The 27,979-nt window shown below is 38.3% G+C and overlaps 1 long non-coding RNA gene across 1 annotated transcript; it reads left to right on the forward strand.

Moving 5' to 3' along the window:
* Nucleotides 1-80: 80 nt before the first annotated feature.
* LOC148051051 (uncharacterized) lies at nt 81-27,951 on the forward strand. The gene is made up of 3 exons (XR_015700710.1): nt 81-311; nt 14,181-14,366; nt 27,835-27,951. It is a non-coding gene; the product is annotated as an uncharacterized LOC148051051 (long non-coding RNA).
* Nucleotides 27,952-27,979: the final 28 nt, after the last annotated feature.

The following is a 27,979-nucleotide window of genomic DNA, read 5'->3' on the forward strand; positions in this document are numbered from 1 at the left end:
GGAGTCTCAGGTTTATAATCTGAGAGTGTAAAAACCAGCCCAGCGCAGCAGTACTGGGTTAGTCCCCGACACAAATCAGAGAAGACTGTGGGCTGGGGTTGTAGTTTGTCGCAGTGCTCCTAAGGATCTGAGCAACCTGGGAAGGGATTTACTTGCACGAATTACTTTAGCATAGTCTCTCTCACTTCCCGACTGAGCTCAGGGAAGGACTGAGCCTCACATCCATGGAAGGCAACCGAAAGATTAATTACAACTTCAGTGGGTTTGAAGACAAACCCTAATTAAAAGAAGGATCACCACGACTGAGCCAGGTAAGGTACGGGACAGTAGCAAGTGTAATGATGTTTTGACCTCTTTTTTCCCGTCTTGTAAGTTCTGCCTGAGACATCATTTGGGGGGGAGTGGGGAGAACAACAAAAACCCTCTAAATACCCTCCGTAACAGATGGTGTGACGTTAGCCAGGAGTGATGTTTATTTTGTGAGTGTATGTGCTCCTGTTGGCAAAAATACTCAGCTCCTTGTCTAGCTGCTTATCACCAGAAGAACTTGCAGCTGAGCAAGGTTGACATGTCCCCCAACTTACGTATATCCACAGTGCATTTGTGCACAGTTTCTCTCATTACCAGCAAGAAGCAATTAGGTATGCAAGTTCAGTGCTGGTTGCTAAGGGAACTCTCAAAACTTACACTGATATGGACGGGGAGGGTTTGTTTGGGATTTTTTAGATTGCCCCTGTCATGTTCTTGCCATTATGTCAAGCAGTTTTTGATACTGTGTCAAGGGGTACAAGCTTGCAACCAACATTTACGTGATCTTGTGCAAGATCATGCCTCAGAAACTGATAACAGCACAGATGAGAAAAGCTTTTAAATGATTTGGATGTTTTCTTGGCTCCATGTTGTTGACTGACTGACAAAATAAAATGCTGAATTTTACCATGTTGGTGCTGATAAGCTTACAGAAAAAGTGAAGAATGGGAATTTAAATCAGGCTCACAAAAAGGCAACCTTAGCTTTCTGGGACCCCAAAGCCTGGAATTCTTTTATGACTTTCCCATCCAGGAGACTTCCCAGAATTATGTGTTTTTATTGAAAGGCTCAGTAAACAAAAATTTAGGTAGACCCTGTGCAGGTTTCCACTTTGGTGACTGATTGAAATACTGAGCTGCTGTAACCAAAGCTCAACAATCAGCACCAAAATCACATTCTGTATTAAAAAAAAAAAAAAAAAAAAAAAAAAAAGGAATGAAAGGAATGACTTGTGAAAGGGAATGAGTGAGCTTGTCAGAATTAGTTAGATGCAGGTCTGTTGAGCTTTGCTGTTGTTTTCACTAATTTGGGCTGAGACGGGATCAACCAGTTTGACCCAGTTCCATGCCCAGGCATGCTAGTGAACGAGTTTTCCACTATTTAATATCACTAATCTCAGCATTTGATAAGGAAGGCTGTTTCAAATCCTTGACTGACCGAGCTGGGCTGGCTACAAATACCCAAGCCACAAGAAGAACAATTTTAACCAAGTCCATTTATAGACTCATAGTCATTTGAAAAACATGCTTCTTGTAGATGTGCACAAAGTCCTGGGCCTTGCCTGCTCACCAGCTTTAGCTCTGTATTTGTTACTCCCTCCCTTAGTAACTGCAAACCCTGCTTCCAAAATTAGGTCTTCTGCTTTCCCACAGCAGAGGAAGTGCAGAAGCTACGACCTCACGCACAGACAGCAGCTTTGCCATGGACAACACAGTAACTTCATGTGTGCATATGCAGAATGGACTTTGCCGATGTCCAAGACCTCCTGTCTCCTGGACAGAGGTGGTGGGTTGTACATGCCCGGGGCAAGTGCTCACCCATGTCGGGGTTTCTGCAGAGTACATGGAGCATTTTGTGTTTCTCCATGGAAAGAAAGAGAACAGAGATGCCCGAAGAGAGGGAGGCTTGCTTGGACTGTTTGTGACTCTAAGACCTCTTTCCAGGTCAGAGAAGTGTCCTTTTCATGAGTCTTTCAGACTTTCCATTGAAGCCAATTTGTGTTCTATAAATAATTAAATATTAACTGGATCAGGGAATCGAACATGAGATTATCAAACTCCTTGTGAGTTCTCTAACTGCCAAACTCAAAACCTGATTTATTTTTCTTTTCTTTTTAGTACTTGTTTAGTCTATTTGCAGTAGCTTATAACTGCATCAAGAACAACAGCAACAACCAAAACACCAGCCAGGCTGGTGGGCAAAGCACTCCATGGCCAGGGGGGAAATCGCTTTGGACTGGCAACTTGGGAGTGGCAAATTCATAGCTGGTAGTGATGGGGAATAAAACATCACCTTCTACCCCATACTGCCAGGAGGTGAGAAGGAATAGACACATCTCTTGTTTTCTGCATTTACTTTTCCTTTTATGTTCATAAAATCGGGACCAATGCCTAATTACTTATCTATCTAAGTCTAAGAGAAGACTTTTGGTTTATCTTGAGTCCTCTTTGCTAGGGCTGTTTGTTAGACTCCTGATTACAGGCATGGTCTTTCAAAATAAATCAAAATAAAAGCTTAACAGTTTGACCTTTAACAGGTTTAAAAACTAGAAGGAGAAAAAAACCTTACTCTGTATTAAACCTATCCCCCAAATTTTAAAACATGCCTAGCATTTTTGGTGGTTAGTGAAAGAGACTTAGACTTTGTGACTGCTTTGGACTGAGGTTACCGATTGCTTTTTTTTTTTTTTGGAACAAGTGAAAAACATGTTTATTTTAATTGACCAAATCCATATGCTGTTGTCCAGACCTTTTTGCAAGTGAAGGGTTTATTTTGTTGTTGTTGTCTTCTTTTCCAACCTAAATCATTCCATGAGTCCATGACTCACTACTTTGGCTGCCAAGACAAATTTCCTCCAGCTCTACCAGCAGCAGGCCTTGCAGACACACCACTCCTCTCACAGAGCTGCTTTATAAATATGAAGCACTTCTGTGTTGTTCTTTGTGATATATGGAGGTCTTAAGGGGGACAGGGGGTGGATTTATTTTTTTTGTTGTTGTTTTGGAGCTATGATGATTTCGCTTCCACAACTACAAAAGTGGCTTTCCATGTTCACATGCTGTGCTCAGTGCCCTGTCTCTGGGTGGTAAGGAGCAATTTTTCAGGGAGTAATAAACTCCCTCATACTTGGCAGGGCATCTTTAGAAAGCCCCATTGTTCCCCTGATGCCAAAGATGGCCTTCCTTCCAGGAGACTGTTCTCCCTGCTGCAGCAGGAGCTCATATTTTCCTTCTTCTTATTAGCGTACTGAAGAAAGTCACCATTAATCAAATGCAAGCACATTTAGCAAAGTTCAATGTGTATGAAAAATTTATGTCAACCTTTAGGCTCTATGACAGCCCCAAGGCTTCACTTAATAAGTTCTATAATGGCTTACTGTTAATGGCCAATTCACATTATCTCTTTGAGGTCTATTGGGCCTTTCAGTAACATTTTCCATTATTGGTTATGGAGCTGTTGTACGTTACCCAGACATACAAGCAAAACTGTTGTTTATGTTCTTTGCTTTCTAAAATGGAAAGTTCAATGCATTAAACTATAAAAACTCACACAATGTGATTTTTCTCTCATGTTAATTTATGTGGCTCCAGTATAGTGCAATAGCAAATGAAAGAGTAGCTATTTGTGGGGGACTGGCAGAAGCTCTTGAAAATTACTAGAAATTTGAAAATATCTTGTCCATTGATCTAGCAGAAATCTACACTTCAAAAAGCATCATCCAACTATCTATAACCCTTGCTAACAGTCTCAGAAGAGGTCAAAGACAGAATGGCTGACTGCCCTAGGTTCTGCAATGAATCATATTTAATCTCAGACATTTAGTTTCTTTCAGAATTTTATCTGGGGAATAAAAAAATCAAAGGGAAAGGTTTCTGACAACCAAGCACTGCCTGTTTCTGTGGCTTTACACAATGCTCCAGCAAATGCTTTTCACTAAACAAAATCTCTCAAGATTGTTCAGTCCTCATAATTGTGGTATTATTTTCTAAACCCTAGATCCTGTATACACTTACTATTTAGCACAATGTTTACTACTGTGAATAAATGGTAGCACTCATAATAGTAAGTATAATGAGGTAACACTACCGTAATCTAAGTGCTCCCACACTACTGGAAGCTACTATCTCGCACTGTGTTGAAACATTGTTAAATGAAAGAATATGAACACTTTATGTGCCTACACATACTGTCACTGCACTGCAGACTACTCTGAAGTGCCCAGTGTCATGTAAAATTCCTTTCATGGAGAAAAATTCCTCCAATAACACCTAAGCATCTCACTAAGAACTGCTAAAATAGCATATTTTTTTGTCATGGCCACCCAAAGAGAACTGATTGTATGTTTCATTCATGTAAGTAACAATACACAACTGTAGTAAGGGGAAAAAATAGAAGAAGTAAATAAATAAAGCCATAGGACTTGCTTTAAAACATTTTGAAAAAGCAAGAAGGCGGCAGCAGGAATTCATTGTATTGAGAGACACTGTAAATCGCCAGCAAGGTCAGCAACTACTATCGAGCCACTGTAACACATAGATCAAAACAGAAGTCTCTCTTTCTTGCTGCCCCTTTTTCCCCTTTCCTATCACACTTGCAAAACTAAACTTGCTCCAAGTGCAGAGATGCAAGGTCAGAAGCCATCTTACTGAACACACAAACACAGCAGCACCTAGAACACAGATACGAGGCATTTTTTTGATGTGCCCTATGGTCCATTGTAAAGCCACCTAATACTAACTTCATCCATCTGTAAATACATGGCATTGCCATTACCAGCTTCATGTTTCTGATGCTGGACCAGCAGCTTGGTGGTGGAAGAAGTGGACGAACACACTCAGAAATCTGCTGGCTGCTTTTCAAGTGAGATCACAGTATAAACAAGCTATTTATCACCAAACCTTTTAAAGAATTAAAAGCTGTGCATAACCCTGAATATTCCAAGGAGGCTATTGCTGGTAAACTGCTTTCAGCTGTAGTGGATAATCAGAAACTTTAGCAAACAAGATTTGCTATTAACTCTGCCTCAAAATAAAAAGGGCATCTGTACTTGACTGTAATAAAAAACTAGTGTAAAATGTCTGCATGATAATAACAGAGACCACAGTTTTAATGAGAGTTGGGGAAAAAAAGAAAGACTAGAATTTCTGAATGTTTATTTGCCCTTGGTAGATTATGAGATAAGATGAAAGTCCCTGCTTTTTTTAGCATGGTGGGCAGTATGGAGTTGTGCTAATAAAAGAGCATTAGACTCCCACTGCACCTATAAAATTCAGAACCTAAACTAACCTTTCCAGTGCAGTGCATGAAGCCGCATGCCAGTGATTCATTGCAGAAATGTCCCCTTCCCATCACACGTACAAGAGGTGAGCCAAATTTCAGTAACAGTGAGCTGTTCTGTTTATTTGGCACTATGGAGGTTACTGTAATAATCTGTCTACAAGAGCCTGGACTATGTCCTTTCTTGTGACCTCCCTCATAAGCCTCAGGCGTTATCATTCTTTGCTACCAATTTGTGTTGGCTGCAGAGTCTAAGGGAAAATTTATGAGGTATTCCCAGGAGTCACAAGCTGGAATAGTCACTGACAGACAAAAAATTCAGGGCCCCCTGCACGACGCAGGGGGCACCCGGACTGTCTTGGGAGCAGTGTAGGTGTGCCAGCTGCGGAGCTGCATCTGCCAGGAGAACAATGTGCTGTGATCAAACCACCAAAAAACCACCACCCCTCCGGCCAGAAAAACACTTTTATTCAGTTTGGGGAGTCAGGAAACTGATGAAGAGAAGCATTTCTAGGAAGGCTGCCTGCATATAAAGGCCAGGCAACAGAAAAGGTGTGAAGAAAAGGCAGCAGGAGAAGGAGGAGGAGCTCACTTTAAACCATCCTAGTCTCCCTGCGCATTACTGTTTGTCTTGAAAGATGTTTCAGGAAAGAGTGGGAGGATAAAAGATTCAGGCAAACTATTTTGTGGCTGATTGATTGGTACAATGTTATATAGGGAGAGAAGCAGAAGTCTACAAGTCAAGCAAGTTAATCTGAGCATGTATGGAGGTGTGAAAGGCACCTGGTTCTCAATGCTCGCCTCAGCCCCCATTCTGCAGCCACTGCTTTGGTTGCATTGCCATGGCGGAGACCTGACACCAAAGCACAGACAGGGGACAAATCAATGTGGGGAAAAGGTTTGCTTCTATGCTAGAAGAAAGAGGGCTGCTCTGAGGCCTAGCAGATGGGCACAACTTCGTTCAGGAGGCCCTACAGATCTGTTGGGGGTGCAACATTTTAAAGAATCTAGACTACCACTGACTTCAAATGTAACCTTGCAGCTCTTAAAATCCTTTTCTCTCATAACCCCATTGATCTTTAAGAATAGTGACAGACTGCTAGAAAACTTTCATCCATTCTCTGCTGGGTTTCTTTCCAGTCATGTCATGCTCTGGGACTCCCCCGTTGGTTTAGTATATCTCTGCTGTCATAGCAGTGGGGGAGTCAGGTCAGAGCAGTGCTATAAAGCATGATAGATCCTTTAAGTGTTTTGCTCACGAAAGCTTCCTCATTCAGAGCTGAAAGGCAGTGAAATGGGATGTCCAGCAGGTAAAAGGCTGTTGCACTTAACTGGCCAAATTAAGAGTTATTTATCTGCCAAAGACTTTCCATCTCTGTCTCTTTCTCAGAACCTTCAGAATTAGTCATTGTCTGTCATTTTGAATCCTGTTGTCATTAAAACTCAAAGACTTCATTGTTTGCATTGGTTTTAGACCTGATTGCTGACACATGAACTCCTAATCTCTTTGAGGTTCTCCAGGTAGAGTTCAGCATGCTTGCTTTTTTTTTTTTCCCCCCCCTCTCATCATGCTACTCACAGGAAAGGTCACATGCTCGATTTGGCCTCTGGTTTTGGTTGTTGTTTTCCCTGAAAGTTGCTATTTTCTTTCTTAATCTCTTTTAGATTACATTTAAAATGTGTTCTGCTTGTCACTCTGAGTACTCCATTACTATCCTTGCCACAAGCTTCCGTAAGTCAGTGTATTACCCTCTGTTAAGAAAATTTACGGTACAGGTTTAATTTGTTTCAGTTAAAGATCAGTGTTGTCATGGAGGAGCATAGTATCACTCTCGGCAGATTAATGAGTAAACAAGATAAATACTAAATCATTGCTCACTTCTACAGGTCCTTCTGGTTCACTCGCAGAAGCTATAAGGAGCACAGAGATTGCCTAAGGAATGAGGGCAAAGTTTGTAAAGTTTAGGGCCTCTATTCATCAGAAGCAAGGCCAGAGGAACCACTAGAGTTATGCTAGGGAGAAAGGTGGCCATATGCAAATTTAATGCAGAATAGTCTCACCCAGCCAAAGAAAAGAAAAACACAGAGGGTTTTAGGGGCTGCCAGTGCATATTATTCAACTTTCATTAACTCTCCTAAGAACAAGCCAGAGAATTGAATTTGGATTCTTGCTGCAATGCTAAACTGCAGCCCATCTGTTTTCCATCCTCAATAATGGATAGGCCAAAATTTATGCAAAAAATTTGCTCTAGGATTTGAAGGTTTAAATAGAGTTACCTCAAAATCTGGTGCATCTCCCCTCTTTCAGAGATGCATTTTATAAGAGCATTTTGTGTTCAGGCTTCTTACGACTGTGTTTGAACACTGCTTGAAATGATTCAGGAGTTTTGCTTGACAAACGGTTGCTGTGATCCAAGGCCCATATGGCTTGTTTTGGAGTGTGTAAAGGTCATTGCTTCTGTTAATACAACTAGTACAAATACTTCCCTGCCATCTGACGATGTTCCTCCTTATTCAGATTGGCAGCCATTTCCCCCCCACAATCTGGAATTTCCTTTCAACGTGGGTTGTTGAAGTGGAGATGATAACAGTTTTAAAATCAAAGGTTGAATGCTTCTGTTGAGTTATACTTGGAACCGACCATGTTCTGTACAGTGAGAACATCCCATATGGAAAGGACATATGTGTTGGATACAATAATACATAAATAGTGGATACACTTTTATATAACCCTTATATTCTTATAGCTGTTACATATACCTCTCTAATGAGACAGGTGAAATAGATGACTTCGATACTGATATTTAAGTCCCTATGTTGAAAGCTTACACAATAAATAAGGAGTTTTGAAGACAGATTTAGTTGCTCACTATTTTTCAAACATTTGCATTGACAGAAGACCCCCTTGAAAACGCTGTTGAAATGGCCTTACACAATAACATCGTAGACAGCACTGTAACCTCACAGTACAAGATCCACCCTGGACAGACACACGCACGTGCATGCACACACACACACACATTCTTAAATTGTCAAAGATGATAAACTATTTAAACTCATTTTTTTCCTGGGTTAGTTTAAAAAAAAGTTAAGTGTTTGGAGGAACAGAGTGGGTGAAAAGTTTCAGTGAAAATGTTAGAGCTAAGATTAAAAGAACCCTGACAACTTTTTTTTGTTATGAAGTTAGAGCATTGCTAAGATTTGGAGCAGGGATGTGGAAACTGGCAGGAGGATAACCATGTCACCACTGATTTACACTCAGCTCTCCGTAAGAAAAACCATCCAAATGTAGAAAATGTATAAGCTTCAGAGGGGAGAAAAAAAAGAAAAAAAACCCTCTCTGTGTGCAGATGCTCAGTGAAGACCTGTTAGTACTTGGCAGCTAAATTCTCTAAAGAGTCTGGGCAGCAAATTCTCCGATAATCTCCTTGCCCTCCCCAGGCTCAGCATCAGCCCCCACGGATGAGCTTGAGCATTGACCTGCCTATAAGGAGGGTTAAAACAGGATGTGGGAGGGGGTCAACATAATGACTTTTCTGTTTATTGTAAAGGTGTTTAAACAAGTTTTCTTTTCTTAAGAAATTATAGTCATTTTATGAACCTGCTTTACTCAGTTTCAGAAGTCAGGGAACAGTGACGATACATTTCATGATCACAGTAAATTAGTTGTAATAATTTTTTCCTTATGACCACTGTATTAGTTTGCAGAACTTTCCAGAAATGGTGGGAATATTTGTTTTCCCTCTAGTGATCAAAACACTAGAACTAGTTTTTCTGGAATAATTTTTTAAAGCTTATTCTTCTAATTTTTCATCTCTTTTTTTCATTTTTCTGTCAGTAAACACCAAGCATTGATATTGCTTTGTGAGAACCTTTTCTTACACTTACTTACTTAGTTTTTGGGGAGGAGGTCTGGGGAAATATGTTATTGTCTTAACATATGTTCCCTGGAAATTAATCACCTATCAGATGAAGAACCTAATGGTTTGTGGCCATGCAGTGCTACGGTCACATTAAGTAACGAAATGTAGATGCCTTTTTTCAATGGTACTCTGATAGCTAACAAGCCTTATAAAAGAAATCCACATGCTTATTCTATGCTTTTTCATATATCTGATTAAAAATCAGCTGTTTTCACTGAGCTGTGTGCCAAATGTATATAAAAGAAGCATTTAAAAGACTTCAAAGCTCTGTTGGTGCCTAGTGCAGGCTTCAAAAGAACCCTAAATATGAAGTGGCCTTTTTTAAAAGCATTTCCCGAGATCCTCCTTGTAAAAGGATCTGTGCTCCATGAACTTATTTGAAAGTTTCCATCTTCTTGTGGAACTAAGCAATTTTTTTTTTTGCTTGTTTGTTTTTTTGTTTGTTTTCTATCTAAATAATTGAAAATACTGTGAATCAAACTGAGTGGAAAAAAAATCCTACAGTGAATATCAATGGCCAGCGCCAGGCTATTAAAGAACAGATTAACACGGCAGAATGGGAATATTTTAACCAGCATGACCACGGCAAACTGAAATCTAGCTTGCTGCACTCCACCCAGGAATGAGAGTGCTTCTTCTCACCCAACAAGTGATTCCATAGTCAACAACTTTACAGTCCTAAGAAACAAAACACCTGACTACTTTGTAAGCACTTACAAACTGAGTTACCTAGAAAAGACTTCATTTATTTTTCATAACATCCTTATTATAACCATTATTGATACGGTTAGGCCTTTACACTAGGTTAGTGGGGATTTTCACACCCACCAAAAATTAAAGAGCAAATTTCCATAGGTTCCCTGTACAAACCATTAGGGAAGTTATGGGGGGGAGCTGGAAAGAGCTGCCTTGCACCCTCCTGCTGCCTCCCCCACACTCTCAGTGTACCATCTCTGGTGCTCATCCAACCTTCTTCTGTGCCATTTAACTGGCAGAATTTTTTTTTAAATGGAGTTAAATTCTGGCTGGTTTAACGAGCTGAAATGATAAAGCAATAAGAAAACTAACTAAATAACAAAATTTCCTGGAAGCCACCCAAATTGGATGCAATGTTTTACTCACTGTGATGACGACCCTTCATTCTTACCAAGTCTTCTGATCACTGCAGGGAGGTACTATCACTTATTGATGCAAAAAATTCCTGTAGCCCTTTGAACAGTGCACGGCGCATTCTGCAAGTCATGCTCTGTATTATCTTTTACGTCTTTCCCTTTAAAAATATTCAGAGATACTGTGAAGCTTGTTCCAGAAGTCATTTCCAAGTAAAAATGGGTTTCTACTTTTTTTAATGTACATATCATTCATTGACTCACACTGACACATGTGCATATAACTTCAGATTTCCAACAGATTACTGTATATTTTGGCAGCCTTCAGTTATATGCTATTAAATTACTTGTGTTTTTATAGGACTGACTAATTGTATTGATAGCCCTTAAACATTGCTCCTATAGCAACTGCTGAATTTTGAGGCGCTTCAAGTAACCAGAAACTTAAACAGCAACACTGAGACTTAACCCATAATTAAAAAAGTAATAACTAGTGTAGTTAAAAAGGAATGATGAAAAGAAAGAAAGAAAATGGAAAGAGAAAGGGAAAGGCAAAGGGAAGGGAAAGGCAAGGAAAGGCAAGGCAAGGCAAGGCAAGGCAAGGCAAGGCAAGGCAAGGCAAGGCAAGGCAAGGAAAGGAAAGGAAAGGAAAGGAAAGGAAAGGAAAGGAAAAAGGAAAAAGGAAAAAGGAAAAAGGAAAAAGGAAAAAGGAAAAAGGAAAAAGGAAAAAGGAAAAAGGAGGACGTGAAGGAAGGAAGGAAGGACAGACTTACCAAAAACCCCACACCTAAAGTTTTGCTTATCACGACTCTGTTGTAACAGAATCTTCAAATACCAATTTCTCCAGCCTGTTGCACCCCCTCTGGATGGGCAGGACATCTATCTGGTATATCAGCTGCTCCTCCCAGTTTTAGATCATCTGCAGACTTGCTGAGGGTGCACTTGGTCCCATCACCCAGGTCATTAGTGAAGGTGTTAACCACACTAGAGCTGCCCAAAGTAAAAGCAGTGTAAGGGGTTAGAGACACAAGCTGTCATACTGGTGCAATCAGAGCTGGCTCCTGGACCACTGGGCAATACACTGTGTAGCCACTGGCTTCACTTCTGGTCCATGTGTTGTTCTTTACTAATTTCTCTTAAAAAATGCGGTTGGCTGCACATTTGAGGTACTGCTAGTCCAGCCAGGCTGAGCTCATATCCTCACCCACTGCAACCCAGTAATAGCACTACCAGCCTAAGCCTGGTCTTTCCAGCTCTCGCACTCTGAAGCAGCTGCAGGACTTCTCGCTCTGACATGTCTTGTACACCACTAGACTGAACATCTACAGATACGCCTTCAGCTTTCTCTCTCTCTCCCCTCTCTGCCGCCTCCCCCCCCCCCCTTTATATTCCTTGAGGCTACAGAGGAATGGAAATCTGACTCTAAAGGCTCAAAAGACCTCAAAAAAAGGACCCTACATTTATTATTTTTTAAATCTCAGGGTTTTCAGCTCATCAGTTTAGTAGGCCTGACTCACTGCTTTTGATCTCTTGGGGTTGGCAGTTTGGGAAGCAGATTTCGTTACAATAAAAGAACAGGTGCCATTCATATACTTAACTTTTTTTTTTTTTTTTAATATCACTGCATGACATACATCTGTCTTACTGCTACAACACAAAACAGAAGCCCTGAGCACTATTTACCAATTATTCCACACCATTTTTCTTAAGAGCGGGACTGTTCCCCGTTCTGGTCAAACTCTAATTAACAGAGCGATAGCATCATTGTAAAATTGTGCCATTTCTATTTTAAATAATGTTTAGTGTGTACTGCTGCCCTTTTCTATTAAAGTATTACTGTGTGTTTTGGCATAAAGATATCTGCATTTCTGTATCTTCTACCAATTTTACAAAGGTTTTATAAGGCTTAATGAATGGAAAATGCTTTGAAAAGCTGTAGATAAAAGGCAATTTTGAAGGCAGTCATTAGTAGTAAATACCCTCATCAAAATTTCTCTTGCTAATCCTTTATCCTCTAGCTGTGCAGCCTGTGCTGACAGCACAAAACTACCATTCCTCCAAGGTTATTCTAATGCTAACTTACAGACGACAACTATAAAAGTCACTTATATTTATAACTTTGCTGGCACTAATGTCACCCTCTTACCAACTTTGATCAGTTTAAAGTGTGCCACCTTAACACTACAGATCAATAGCAAAAAGAAATTCATAGACTTTCTAATAGTCTCACCATTAAAACTAATATTGTGTAACTGGAAATCAACTGCTTCAATTAATGGAAATATATGGCTTCATTTTGTAGGCACAACCTTTACATTTGAAAGTTCGGTGACATATGGGTTCCCACTGGTGCTATAATTACACCATGCCTAAAAGTCATCATTAGTTTAAAATGTGGAGGTACTATTTTTTTATAATGAACAATCTTGTGCTGGTTAAGAGTGCCTGAGTCTTTTCTTTTAGCTCCAGTTTCAATGGACCTCATTCATTTAGTTCCTCCAGTGGCTGCTATATAACCCTTGGCATCAGCGTGGGATTTCCAGGCTGACAGCCGTACCTGTGAATTGTAGACTTACAATGGTCCTCTTTAAAATGCTCTATAATTGTAAGACAATGGTATATTGTTTTTCATTGGGTCAAAGGTAATGTCATTTTCAACACAGTAATTAAAACTCTGCACCCCAATAGTCCTTTCCTGCAAGAAGGTAACAGGAACAGGAATGTTTAACACAGGTGGCAGGCAAAATGAGGCTACCTGAGACAGGTCCTAAATGACTTAAAAAAATGTATGGGTGAGACACTGATGGTAACCTGGGGAGAGTAACTGTCAGAGAAGCAAGAGATAAAAAGGCCCTCTGAGTGCCTAACTGCAGTTGTTGATTACCAAAATTTGCAATATGAAGGTAGTTTTTAACAGTCGTTCTTCTGTTAGTTGCCCATATAAAATTGTGTCACCAAGAATGTCTGGCTGTGTTTGATCAGGACGCTGCCCATGTTGCTTCCAAATTAAGTTGGCTGGGTTTTGTTAATTGAAAAAATGTTAGCTTTGTCAGAACAATGTTTTTAAAGTTTGGGGGGCGACAGGAATGGATTAGAAGCTTACTAGAGAATGAAAGCATTTACTTTGGACTGCAATGAACACTTCATTTTGGATTTCAATATTTTAAGAGCACCTTTGTATGGTTCAGAGGGAAAGTTTACATAAACTTGAAATAAACTTCGAAATGAAAACTAATGCAAATGGAAACAGGGTTATGAGTTTAAAATCTGTCAAAACTAAATGTTTTGATTTTTGTAAAGTTTTGTGTTTGGTTTTTTTGGGGGCATGAATATTTCAATGAAAGCAATATGTGATTTGAAGATGCACATCAATGTCAAGTGTCTGCATTTTCACACAGTTCTAGTAATAATCTGTCCTTTGGTTGTGCATCTTGACAGTTGTGGGTCTTGTAGATCCTCTAACCATTTTGCTACCTTAGACAGGCACTTTAACTCTGAATTAAAAGCTCTACACCCAGTCACATTTCCAAAGAGGCAGTAGAGAGTCATCAATATTGCTCAAATTGGAGAAATGCAGCTGGGTGTATTTATTTACTTTCACCATACCACTGAATACCTATGAAAAACCTGGAGGCCTTCTTAAAAGCATTTGAGCCTGAGGTCAGTGGACATGGAAAAGCATTTTTTTTTTATTGAGCTACACATGATATTAAAAACCAGGCAACACCAATCAGCCTCCACTACCTGCCTGTCAGTCTCTCTATGGAGAAATTGTCTTGTCTCCTATTATGTACTAAATGATTTGTACGAGTCATTTTTATATCTTCTCTCTCCTTGTCAGGCAACTACCATTTGGTCAACAAAGCACTTTTAGGCTGGTGTCTCCCTGTAGTACAAATGAGGATTACTGGCATGATACTGCTTCTGAGGGCCAAGGCTTGGACGTAGCCTGAAATTTTGAACACCCGGGTGGAAAGCTGCATGAGGGCCATGTCAGGATTTTTGCTCATGCTATCTATCTTTCAAGGTGTGTATGGTTCTCTTTCTAAGTGGGCTTAAAGTAACTCAGTCTCTGATTCTTTTCTGTCCTCTTTGCCATTAATTATTTCTTGCATTCACTTGTCTATTATTCAGCTTCATTTTATATGTGTCATAGAGAGGATCAAAGCAACTAGGCTGAAGGAAGAAAATGTTCCTACAGTAAGACAAGGGCAGGTAGGAAAATGCTGTGCAGTAGGAGAACGTCATGCAGTCAGGCACAACCACTAGCTCAGACTCAACATGGGATCCCGCAGGATCTCGTCTGAGCTTATCCTGCAAGAAGCTACAGGAAGGGAAATAAATGTTCATGACTTATTATTACCGTGTGAAATATTTACGTGCACAGTCTGTGTACCTCTGGTTAACTCAGTCTGTAGGAAGTCCCCCTAGCTATTTGAGCCACATGAATACTCCTCTATTTTCTAGAGATTCCTTTTCAATTAAGAAATGCTGCAGTTTGCTTTGATGCACAGATCTCTAACTACATATAAGCTTCACCCAGCTCCCTCATTGCTAGCTCAGGAGTCTTTCCCCAGCCCACGCATACTTCCCTCCCGAGAGCACTTGCGTTAACCCAGTCTGCTCAGCCTTCCAGCACACTAACCTACATTTCCCCGACACTCTCCAACCCGCACCGTGCGCTGCGCTTGTAGCGCTCCTAGCCTCCCACACATGTCCCTGCTCACACACCTGCTTTAGTTGGGAGCTGTAAACGCTCTCACACCAGAAGAGCAGAATAGATATCCACTTTTACCAGATTTCACCTGGTATATCCAAGTAAAATCCCTGAGGACAGTCATTAGGCAATGTTAATTATGGCAATCAGCCTACCCAGTCTGACCTAATTATAAATAATTAGCTTATCCCTTTATTTCCAAACCTATCTCCCTAGTGAGACTGTACTTTTAACATTTTTAAACTAGCAAAACTCCCCTCACAGATTTGCTTTTCAGTTGCAACAACCTTGACATTAAAGTCCATAAGAAAGGCATGATCAACATCTCACAGACCTGGGGAAGAAGAAGGGGCACTTCAAAATTTAAGGAATTACAAATGTTATTTATTTCTTAAGCTATTTCACTGGTGTATGGTATCTAGTGGGATTTTTTAAAAACAGTTATAGGCAACAAAATTCCAGTAGATGCCCATTTCCTTAAAGAAAAAATTCTTAAATGCCTTTTTAAAAATCTTGTGCTTTTGGATTATAGTGATGCCTCTCAGAGCCATTGTAGCAAATAAAGTAAGCATGGCACAAACTATCACTGTTCACAGTTATGCCATGTAGCGAATAAGACCTCTGCTTACGGTACCCTCTGGCCATTCTGTCTGGTTACAGTAATGACAATAGTGTTAAATGAATTATTTTCTTTTAGTGAAAGAACACAATATTTTTATTTTGCTGCTTCAAAAGGATTTACTAATCCTCGACTGTTGTTGAAAAACCAACTCCATACGAAACTACATTTTTTTCTAAGTTTATGTTTTGTTGCTCTCCTATTGCACTTAGAAAATGAGCACCCCACATGTGGGTTGTGTGTGATCTCTTATGAGTAATGCACTTGAAATAACTGAAAGATGTATTCTTATGGTCTCAAAACACCTCTCCAAATGACTCTTCCAATAAAAGCTCTTTGAGGAGTTTGCTAAATCCTCCTTCTTGGCCCAAAGAAACACTTTTTCCTGAGTTCCTGTAGGTAATTTTCACTTATATACATACCTCCATTCCAAGCAGTATATACCTGACATTTCACCTTTTTCACCTGCATGTCTCTCTCCAAGGCCACCTGTTAATACAGTTTATTGTGTAACTGAGCACCCATGGGATTAGGAGCTTCTAGTAACTGTTTCTAGGCTTCCCCCACCCACATCTGGGAGATGATGTAAATGTTTGTCCTTTTCAGACTCTATGCTGAACACAAGTTTATATTGTTATGCACTGATAGACCTTTCCCCTTACCTTTCCCACTGAAAAGGACACAGATAAACCTAGTCAGTGATGTCAGTCTACAATAATTTTGAAATAATTCCCATTCCAAGGATTTGTGCTCCTGGCTCATTTGTGCTAATGCAAAGTACTCCCAAATGCATAAGAATTTCCTACTTTGAATACTAAGTCAAAGCTCATTAAAGCCAAATTATTTTTTCCCTCCAATGATTCCCAGGTTCACTGAATCAAACCCTGTTTACAGAATTCTCCCAAGGCTGCCTTGTGCCTTCTTTGCAAACGACATCTGCAAAGTTTAAAGCCACCTTTATTTCTATGCACGGTATTTACTAATAGTTAGATCTGTTAAATAACAAATCTCTCTGCTTGGTCAGAAATGCAGCCTGTGTGATGACATTTTACTCAAGAAAAATATTCCAATGACTTCAAGTGGAAAATGATTACAAGAAGACTACTTGCTTTGTACCATGAATTCTAAGCACAGTCTGAGGAAAAGATAAAGTTAACCTAAAATACAATTTTTATGTTTTCTTGTGAAGCATGTGATTCTAGACACTTCCAAAGGCATGGTGCTGGGATAAATAGATGACTGAGCATTGCAAATTCCTGCATTCCATTTTATTTTACATGGAAGAAATGCTAGTAATGTTCTTGGGTCACAGAAACTGCCTTGCTAAAATAGATGTTTTGTGCCAATTATCACATATAACACACATTTGCAGACCAAATTACTCTAACCAATCTATGAATTTTTCTTGTACTACTATAATGTGAGCATTATTTTAACTAAATAAGTACTGTACTGTTAGGTGTATTGGTGATACTCCTTCCACAATGGAGAAGTGCACTTTGTTTAGCATGGCAAATTATGACATAAAAGAAAGAATAAACAAATGCCTCAGGACAAAAGCCCTCTGTTATGGATGATAAATTAAACTATATTAAAAAACAACAACAACAAAAACCCCCAAAACAAAAACAAACTTGACATACTTTAAGCTTCATTTCTCCATGGATTCTTATTCTTGCTTTTATTCTAACCCTTTAACATCATCTGTCTTGTCTCTTGTTTTTGCTTGAGTACTACAAAACGATCCTTCACTCTCTTACTCTCCTTTGTAGACCATTATCCTGCCCCAGAGGAAGCTGCGTATCTCACATTTCTTGCAGGAATTCCTCCGTGCTGCTAACCTTTGCCTCGCTTGTATAAAGCACTGCTCTCTGGCAGACTCCAGCTGTCTTTTATCTCTCTGATCCAGGCAGAGGTGTCAGAGTGTCCCAGGGAGCCATTAATCAATGGCCCCTCTGCTATCAGCTCCTTAGAAGCTCTCCATGAACCTGGAGTCCTTTTGGAGGTCTAGAGCAAACAGTGCAAGAAGCTTTTACCACCAATATCTTTCATAGATCATCTAACCCGATTGATGATAATACTGAGCATTAAATATTTATGGTTTAGAAGCATGGGAAAGTTTTGAAATACATATTATAAATTTATATGAGAGGAGTAATGTCAATGAATGTAAGATGCTTTACATGTGTTGGAAAATTAGTTCTGTCCTGCTGTAAATGCCATCTTCATTCTTTTGTCATATTATTTCATATAAAGCACATGTTCATGAAGTTAAAAAAAAAAAAAGGAAGAAAAAAACCACAGAAAGGTGAAACAGAAGTAAGAAATTATCTCAGGCTTTTTGTCTATTTGACCATTAGAAACAAAGAAACAACCTGTCATGTTTCCCGTTCCTGAAGTACCACTTAAGGCAGATGCTATATATACACTACAATAATGAATAATTTACTATGACCATATCATCTGGGGCTATGATCTCACTCTCCCCTCCTCTTCCCACAAGAAATGTAAGTACCAACCATGTCTTATAGCTTGTGGCTGGAAGAACCATAGATACAGAGGCAGAAGAAATGGAGAAACTTCCATTAGCAAATCAGTCCTGCTCTCTTCCATCAGAAGGCATCCTCTGTTCACACAAATGTCAAACATGCTAGAGAAAGCTTTAGCCTCATACCTTTTAAAAAAATCCCATGAGCTCTTCATAACATTTGGGATGCTAATACACTTGCAGGATTTTTAACTAAGTAGGCTAATTTCAGTTTTATATGTACTGCATTTTTGGTACTGATACTGCCTTCCATCCTAAACAAGCCAACTACTACTATTATTATTCGTTCTGTTTACCTTAATGATAGTAAAGCAGTACTTGTGCAAGGTTAAATTATGTTTCATTACCCCAGAAGAGTAGTGACATTTCTATAATCTAAAATGTGAAGTCCTACATATCCTAGATATGAAACCTGACAGCATAATCCTTTATTCCCATTCTAAGCAACAATTTGCATGAGTGAGCATTCTCAGGATTAGTTGCATAGTTCAAAAATGTCCAGGGCTTGTTTAGGATTAACAGACTGAAGAAACAAGGCATTTTTAAATTAAACTGTTGGGTTTTAAGGAATGTTTCCTTAATGGGTCATCAAAACCTTTTTTCCTGACTGAACGGATTTTTTCTAAACCACATGGTACTGAGAAAGTCTTTTCATGTCAGCTAAAAATACAAAGTATTTGGCTACATGATCTACATAAACCAAAGAAACATTATTAAATATAAGAATTTTCTTCTACGCAGGCCAGCATAAAGTCTATGCCCTACATAAATGTTCTGGGCAGCTGTTTAGAAAGGCTGCTTTCACCTAGCATTATGAATTTAGATGTGAAATACCAAGTGTATGAATTAATTGCTTCCATAGGTACCATTAATTTTCTTGCCCACCCCTTTCTTGATTTGTCATTAAACTTCAAAAAGTGAACCCAGGAAACAAAACCCCAGAGTCTGAACTGAGGTCTGACAACATCCCATGGCTTTCTGGGATCTCTGGAAATGAGATGTATAACTAAGCCATAAAGTAAAGCACCCTCTGTTGAGAGAGTCATTGCTTTGAACATAGCATGCTCCCTTCTATTTTGGTTCAAATTGCATTTCCCTCCACAACATTTGTTCTTTTTATAAAAGAAATTTGAACAAGCTTTCTGCATAACCAAGAAATAATTTTACAGTTCTAAGCAAGTTCTCCAGCTCCAGTGGCCCTGCAGCGCCTTCTGGGTCTTGTTCCTAGTCAATGTGGAGCTCTTCTTTTCCAGCATTCCAGACGTTATTTTGGCAGAAGGCTTCCAGCACCTACTTATCTACAGAGAAAGATCTGCCCATCTGGCATCAACAACAGCTCGTTGTGAGATCCATATCTTTTAAGGAATGGCAAATGCTAGGATCAGCTTAGATTGTGACAAGTAAAGTGGAGCATTATCTGTGTTTTCCCTGACTTTGGTGAGTTCATTTTTTAACAACTTCAACATTCCACCAGGGAAGTCTGTTTTTAATATAGACAGATAGACAGCATGATAAATTTAACAATGTTATAACAAGAAGAGCAGGCCCAGTTTTGTCTTCATGGGAACATAGTTAGGTTCCATACTTAGTCTTTCAGCAATGCATTTAAAACTGGAATTGAGTAAGCATCACGTCTAATTGTTCTATGGGCCTGGATCCTGGGCAACTACAGAACACTGAGCCACCATCCCCCTAGAAACCAAACACCAGGAGTCGGACAACCCTCTTTGTGTCTGGTTGAGGAATCAATCAGATCAACAAAGGAACAGATTTTCATAGCTGGTAAGACCAGAGTAAAATGGAGACAAGAGGGAATGCAGGACTTTGGCTGGCTTAGGAATACTGAGGTCCAAAGAGGTGTGCAGAAGATCGTATATCATCAGGTCACAAGGACAGGACAAAAAACTTGGGCTCCTACATCCTACTATTCTAGCTTTGCATATAAGTTCTATTATAATATTCATTCAGGTTGCATATATCTATAATGCTCCTGCCTATCGAGTCATGTTAGTATCTGTGTGAGGTCTACAAATGTTAGTATTTTTGAATCACTGTTTCAAGATGGTCAGCATGTGGCCACCTAATGCATAAAGGTCTTTCAAAGGTTTTATTGTTGCAGTGTAATGCAACTGCAAAGAGGTGGAAAAGCAGGGTGGAAGAAAGTAATATGGAAAAGCAGGGTGGAAGAAAGTAATATGGAAAATCTTGTTTGGTCTGTTTATCAGGAATTTCTGACAATTTCATGTGTGGAATGACGCTGAAACATGATACTCTCTAGGAAACATCTGACACAAGGCACTAATACAAAGAAGCCAGAATACTGACAAATCTCTCTGTTAACACTGCAAGCACTGTAGAAACACATTAAATTAATGAGAAAAAAAAAGCTAAAATTTCCTCTCCAGGTACAATTCTTTTTTTTTTTTCCAACTACAAACAATCAATTTTTCCTCTCTCCTCACCAATTACATTTGAGTTGGTGTGAAGGCACTTTGTGCCTTGAAGGTATTACCTTAAACCAACAGATAATGTAAAGCCTTTATTCACTAGTGACAATTAAAGAAAAGCCTCTGTAGAATACATGTGATCTCAGGATGAGACTCCCCACCCCGGCCCTGCTATGGAGAAGTTTTTGTGCAAAACCAAGACCAAAACAAATGTATGAACACAAATCTTGTGGTGATTGGATGTTAGTACAGAAATCTAATTAGGTCTTACAAGTAAAAGAATACATTGCTAACTAAGCAATTTCTTGAATCAGAAATGTTAATTAATACACTTATCTAGTGCAATTAAAGGTTTGAATAGGACATCTGATGTCACATTAATTTAGAAAAAATCTCATCTAAAACTTTCCCCACAGATTAAAATATGCAAATAAAATACTTTGTTCTTACACAATATTATCTTATCCAAATATTTAGATATTTACTACAACATTCATAAATTCAGATAGGTATCTTAAATTATGTGTCTTAGAAAAATTCTGTTTTTCTGGATGCTTACGGTTTCCTATAAAACCTAATTAGAGATTAGTTTAAGGGTATTTCAACAACCTCTGCAGATGATTTTCATGCCCTGTTTTGAACCTGTCAGTGTCAGAATTTTAGTCAGAAACAGTGACTTTCATCACTGACTAGTGACTTGACTCAAGTCAAGTAGGTTTAAACCAGTGGGAATTAAGATGTTCTGGATTCAGAACCACATGTTTACTAAGAATATCAAGCTGTATATCAAGCTTTTAATTGAGAGTTTTGATCCTTGCTGTGCAACATAAATCAGAAACTGGGTGGTTCAGTCCAGAGAAGCAAAAGTTGTGTGGTCCCATCATGGAATCCAGAGCAACATTGGGCTTAGATCACTGAATGATCAAAGTCTTCAGGACTTTCAACCTCTGAAAGAAGACAGGGAGATGAAATGCAGTCTTAACTCTCTGCTATCAGCTTTGACTTCCAATTTAATTATAGATAACTTGGGGTTAACAGTCAGATCTATTTCTAAGTGGATTTTGCTCAGTTCATTTTTATATTACAGCTCTGTAACCTTTGTCGCATGAAGTATATGGAGTTATAGTTGTATAGAGAGTAATACAATCAAGAATGGAATGAGTTCTCTTCAATCCTGTATCACGTTGTAACTAAAACCAGAAGACTATGCATGCACACAAAACTTACTGAATTCTACAAAGTTTGGAAGAGAATCCTACAATTTTGGCCAACACAGAAAATATCATTGCTTCATAGTTCTTGCTATTATATAAAGCCAAATTATTATTACTTTTTTAGGTTCAGGGAACATGAAAATACTTTATTGGAAAACAGCAATGTGCACTTTTTTCCCATAAATATGTAGTCTGTGTCTTCTACTTACTGAAAGATCCAAGAGGAAAAGTGCAGTAACATTGTGGCTGTAACATTTGCTATGACTTAATGTTAACTTTGTCGAGTTTGTATATCTGCTTTAAAAATCACAGTTTCTTTACACATACTGTAACATTATTTGGATTTCTGTTGATTGGAGAGAAGTGCCTAAGCAGACCTCAATAGATGTACAAAGCTGGTAAGCATTTTCCACAAATTACATTCCCTCAGCATTCCCCTTTCTTTCAACTGCACTATTTCTTTTTATTGCACTGATATTTTCTATTAGTTTTTAAATGGAACAGGTGCTTTTCCATCAGTTTGGGATTTTTCCTACCAAAATATTAACTTGTCTTTTCAGTCTTGTATATAATGCTTATGACTGGTAAAACTTTACCAAATAGCTATTCCTTCCTCATGATGCCAATATTCTTCCAGTCTGATGCTATGATTCATTCCCAGAAAAATATGTCACTGTAGAATTCCAAAGTAATTTGATAGTTAAAGAAAGTATAAACTGGTTTTCTTTCAAAAAATGTATTATTTTTGTGTTTTAGACCTTAAGTGATATAAATCAGCATAGCTCAACTGATTTCAAGACAGAGATGTTAACACTTGCTAAGGTTTTACCTTCTTCAGGTTTTTCTTGAAAATGCTTTTGTTTTAAGCAGCAGGAGATGAATATTCATGATACTGACATTTAAAATTGGTTAAGAGCATCTCATACAATGTCTTTTCATGGACAAATATCAGAGATTCATCCCACCAATATTTCTCTTTACCTCCCTAAAATCCAACCCCAAACCAAACCTCAGATTTTTCTAACACTCTTCTCCATTTATTTAGGGAAATGTACTAGACATATCCTTCATCAGCTATTGCCAGCCAAAAAAAAAAAAATTCTGATAAATTTCTCCATGATAAATTATTCTTTTGCTTGAACCAGACAGAGTCAAGCCTTAAATTTCCAATAGAAAAGTAGCAACTGTAGTGTACTTAAGAACACTCACACTCATTTAAAACTGAGCATGCATTCTGTTTTCAAAGGATTTCTTTCAAAGGGACGATTCTGAATCTACTACTAGTTGCTTTGAGGACTTATTTTTCCTTTAAAATTCACAATATTAAAAACATACCATTTAAAAAACATATCTACATAGTAAAAGAAAGACTATTAGAATAGAGGAAGACTAGATCCAAATGAAATTATCAGTCTTCTCTATGAAAGATAATGAGGAGATGATTTTGTAAATGTTCTCAGCATTCCCACAAATCACTGTGTTATTGATGGCTTGTATTCTGGATAGAGACACTTAAAACTTCAGAGGCTTGAAATATTTTATTTTCTTTCTAGAGTCTTTAACATTCCTATTACATGCCTCTACGTTATGTTAATCAGAACTGCTTTTACACATTATAATTTTCAATTATGCTTCAATTTTCTAAATGCATAAATTGTTATGGTATAATGTAAAACTCCAAAGGTGTGGGAAAATGCTGGATCAGAAAATTGTATCATAATTAATTGTTTTATAAAATACCTTCTTTTTCATTATAGATATTAAGTATCTAAATACTTGAGGTGAACAGTAGGTCAGGTCATGAAAAACTGCTGAAAACCGTCTTTTTAAGTCACTGCATTCTAATAAGTGATGATGAGAATACGAGAGTATTCCAAGCTGCTATTCACAGTTTATTAAACAACAGAGATAAAGTTCCTATGTTTTATCTAATGTTGCCCATGATTCATTAGCCGTACGAAGAAAAAAATCAAAGGCGGAGACAGGAAGAGGTACAACAGTTCACTTAACATTTTTAGTATTCTAAATGTATTATCAACAGGAACAAAGATGAACAGTATGTTGATTTTCCTAGATTTTCCTAGAAACATGAACTTAATTTATTCCAAATGCATCAAGTCTCCTGTAGTGAATCTTTTGTGGACTGCTTTTCCTGTAGTCTCATTTACTGATTGTATACCTGGCTTTCTTTGATTTTTATGTACTAAACTTAAGCCTTTGACAACCCTGAAAAGAGTTAACTATTTTATACATGAAGAGAAAAGTTAATGGGAGTGTAATTTTGAATATTACATTAAACTCACACACATGGTGTTTTTGAGTGAAAGGATTTTCATAAAGGTTCTATCTATTAGTGCAAAAGTTATCAATGTGAACTCCATTGAGTTGTTAATTAAAAATATTTTGTTTGTGTATATTCAGAAGATTCTAATAATCTAACTAGAATAGATGGATGTCTTGAGCTTGCATCAATAAATCTTGATGGAGACTGAGGCTTGTAAGAGCACCTTGTGGTTTAAATTGAGGGAGAAGTAAACAAAGGAGGAACTTGGCAAGAAAAGCAGAAAAGAGGTGTTTAACAGCCAATCTAGATGGATCATCAGCCAAGATAATCTTCTTAGTATTCAAATGTTATAAAGCAGCCAGATGTTTGGGCAGAAAAAGAAGTTGAAGACTCTAGATGCAGACAGATTTACAGGGTTTTTTTCCTCCCAGTACTATAAGGACTTAACAATGCATATAGTTAATATTCTCTTGCATTCTCAGTAGTAAAACCTTGGTCTGAACTGTGTTGTTTTAGGAGGGGCTGGAGTTGAAGCCTTACCAAAGACACGGTTTCTTCAAAAATGAGCATCCACATAATGGATTATGTTGCCAAAACCATATCTGTATTAGCAGTAATTTCTAAACACATCAGGGATATTCAGTCCCAATAAAGCTCAGTACAGGAATAACAACTGATTGATTTGATTTCCTAGGATGATAAGCTGATTCTTTCCTTAAATTTTGGAGATAATAGTTAGACAAACATATCTGATCCCTGTAATGTGAGGATCCGCGTGGTGAAATCCCAACCTTGGCAGAAGAGTTTAGGTATTTTTCCTTGACCCCTTCTCCTTAAAATCTATACTTCAGACATGCAGAGCCAAAGGATTCGCTGGACTCCAGTACTTGTGTTCTGCATATAAACTTCCATAACAAATCTCTTGAGCTGAAAGCTATCCCCAATACTCCTGAGACTGTCTGCACGCTAATACCTTCCACACTCACATTTCTTTCAAGATGAGTGTCTCAAAATGAATAAAGCCTTGGAATTATGTGAGCAGTTCTATTTGAGAAAGAAGTAAAGATAAGAGTCTTGAACAGGAAGTATTTCTATTTTAATTCCAAATTTCTCCTAGGCACACTACACATGATATAGATATATATTTTTTATCATAGTTACATTATTGATATATTTATCTTTCTTTTCTCTGGCCAATATTATGCTACTATATTGATTTAAATGAATACTATATCTCGTTGATTAGTCTGTGCACCTAGATAAATCAATAAACCTCCCATTTGCAAAACTTAATAAGATGGTGGGGAGAATTAATGTTAGCTGAGGTCTTTTGACTAATGAGTTTTTATCATTATGCATTTCCATAAAAATCTCCATCTTTGAGCAAACAATCTTGATTCCGTATTGGGCAAGAATTTCTACCAACTATAATTATATGTAGGCCAACCAATTTCAGGTATATAGGACAACCAAAAGGAAGGTTGGTTGTAGACACTTAATTTGAAGGGTATTATTTTTAGTCCCACTAAGGACTAGTGGCATGAAAACAATTAGGATCTTTTGTCAAGTTAATTAAATTTTACTAAGTGTAGTAATCTCAGTGGGTTTAGTACACCAGAGGAAATGCTAATTAAAACTTAAATTCTTCCTGGTATAATAAGGAGCTCTAACTCTAGTAGCAAATGAATGTTTTGCATATTGATAGATATTCAAACAGTGGCTTTTAACTAGATGAAGGTGAACCCTTAAATGATTCAGATCTGCTGAAGACTCACTTGAGAACACCAGTAAGTATATTACATCTTGGTGAAATCCACCTGAGGTACATTAAACAATCTGGAAAACATGCCTCTTTCTTAATAGAAATGATATCAACTTTGCAGCAAGGTCCAAACATAAAGCAATTCAAATGCAAAAGAAATTTAAATATTTAAAAATATGGGACAAAAGACAGAAAAGACTTCTACCAACTATCCTTTCCTGGTTACTTTTCTGGTGACTTGCTAAGCAACAGAAATTTAATGAGATGTGTTGATCTGTGGCACATACGCATATTTTTTTTGTTCATGCCATTTGATTTTCAATACTCAGCCAATCATTATTTGGTATTTTTTTACACCACCTTCTTCATCATTATCTTCTTGAAAGAAGACATCTCCAATAGCCTAAGGGTTAAAAAGACATAATGTTATGCAATAGTAAAGCTTTTGTCTTAGTTTTATGCTTCTCTTTTACCTTTTAATTTACTGAGCAAATTCTGATATGTAAAAGACATTCCTTCAAAATGACAGTCACCAACCTGGACCAACCTAGAAAATCCTTTGTCTTGAAATTTTATCTCCATTCAAAAAGGTAAGGAAATAGCATTATGGTCTCTCCACTTCCCATAGAGAATTATATTTAACAACTGTTTATACCCTTACCAAGACTAGGCTGTGTATCAGCAGGTACATCCTTACCCTGGGACAGAAAGCACAGTAATGTGAAGAGTCCTCTCTTCTAAAAGTGCGTGTGCTCATCTTTTCCAGAATAAGATCAGTATCACATTGCATATCCGCTCTGTTGCACTCTAAGTACTGTGAATATCGACGAAAATCTCTTTGTCGGATGGCTGACTGCTTAAATTCATCTGATGTTCTTAGCTTGTAGTCATTTGGGCAATTAATGTTCATCTTGCAACCATTCAAAGAAAGGGTCAAACCTAGGACAGAGGGATCTGTACATTACAAGGGATCTGCCTGATCAGGACACAGAGCTGCTCCCTGGGAAAAAGAGTGGCTGTGAGAAAGAGCATGCACATTCCTCTGCTCTTACTTCCATGATCTATGGGGCTGATGCTGCGTCTTTTCGATCTTGGGTCTCTTATCCTTATGCCCCTGGGACAGGGGAATAAAGGTTGGTTGTTTCTCAGTGAGGAACCACTGCACATCCCAGTCGTGGGTTACTTGTGAGGTTTGTTGGGTAAAAGCAGACTACTCCATTTTTTTTTTTTTGGGGGGGGGGGGGGGCGGGAAGAAGAAGAGAGACCTTGCAGCATATGTTGTTTGTCTGCTTGGTGATAAAACACAATGGTTTCCATAGCCTGGAAATACATGGAGCACACTTCAAGTGTGAGAGACAGAAAGAAGCTGAGACTACCTTTGTATCTGTTTATGCAGCTAACACTCAGTAGTCACTCTAAGCTCCTTCTGCTAAACCATTACTGGGTCAAGTGCATAAGTCAGAGAGTCACCTTTTGAGCCGTCTACTTTTTCTTCCTTGCCTACTACTGCATCTTAGTCAGAGGTGAGTAAAGAGGAGAAATACCAAAAATGTACCATGTCCCTCATGACACTCTGTTTTCCCATAGTCTTCACTAGTGAGGAGGGTAGTAACATCTACTGAGATTGTCATTAGAATGATATCCCTCTCCTGTAATACTATAAAGGAAAATAACAGTTAAAATCAATTCTTATTGACTTAAAAGCAGAAATAGCTATGCTGGGTATAGTACTGGGCACTGCAGAAATGTGACTAGAGTTGTGGTAACTTCCAGCTGTGCAGTCCCTTTGGATCAGACATCAATACAGATCTGGGAGCAGAAATTTCATTTGCGTACTCTTTATTCCTCAAAAATAATCCCTAAAAACACACCTTCTGAAATTTCTCCCCTTATTCCTTTCACAGCCATCAAGACTGAACTGCTGATTTTACAGTAGTGTGTGCCCTACCTATGGATTTGACAGACATATCAATCACCTTTAACTCATAGAGGATAATTTTTATGTACGGAAGATCCCCAACACATCCCCCTTGAAATTTCCTTAACAAA

Source organism: Nipponia nippon, unplaced genomic scaffold (assembly GCF_047370975.1).
Source record: "Nipponia nippon isolate SJK-2023a ecotype South Korea unplaced genomic scaffold, ASM4737097v1 scaffold_7, whole genome shotgun sequence".
Taxonomy (NCBI): Eukaryota; Metazoa; Chordata; class Aves; order Pelecaniformes; family Threskiornithidae; genus Nipponia; species Nipponia nippon.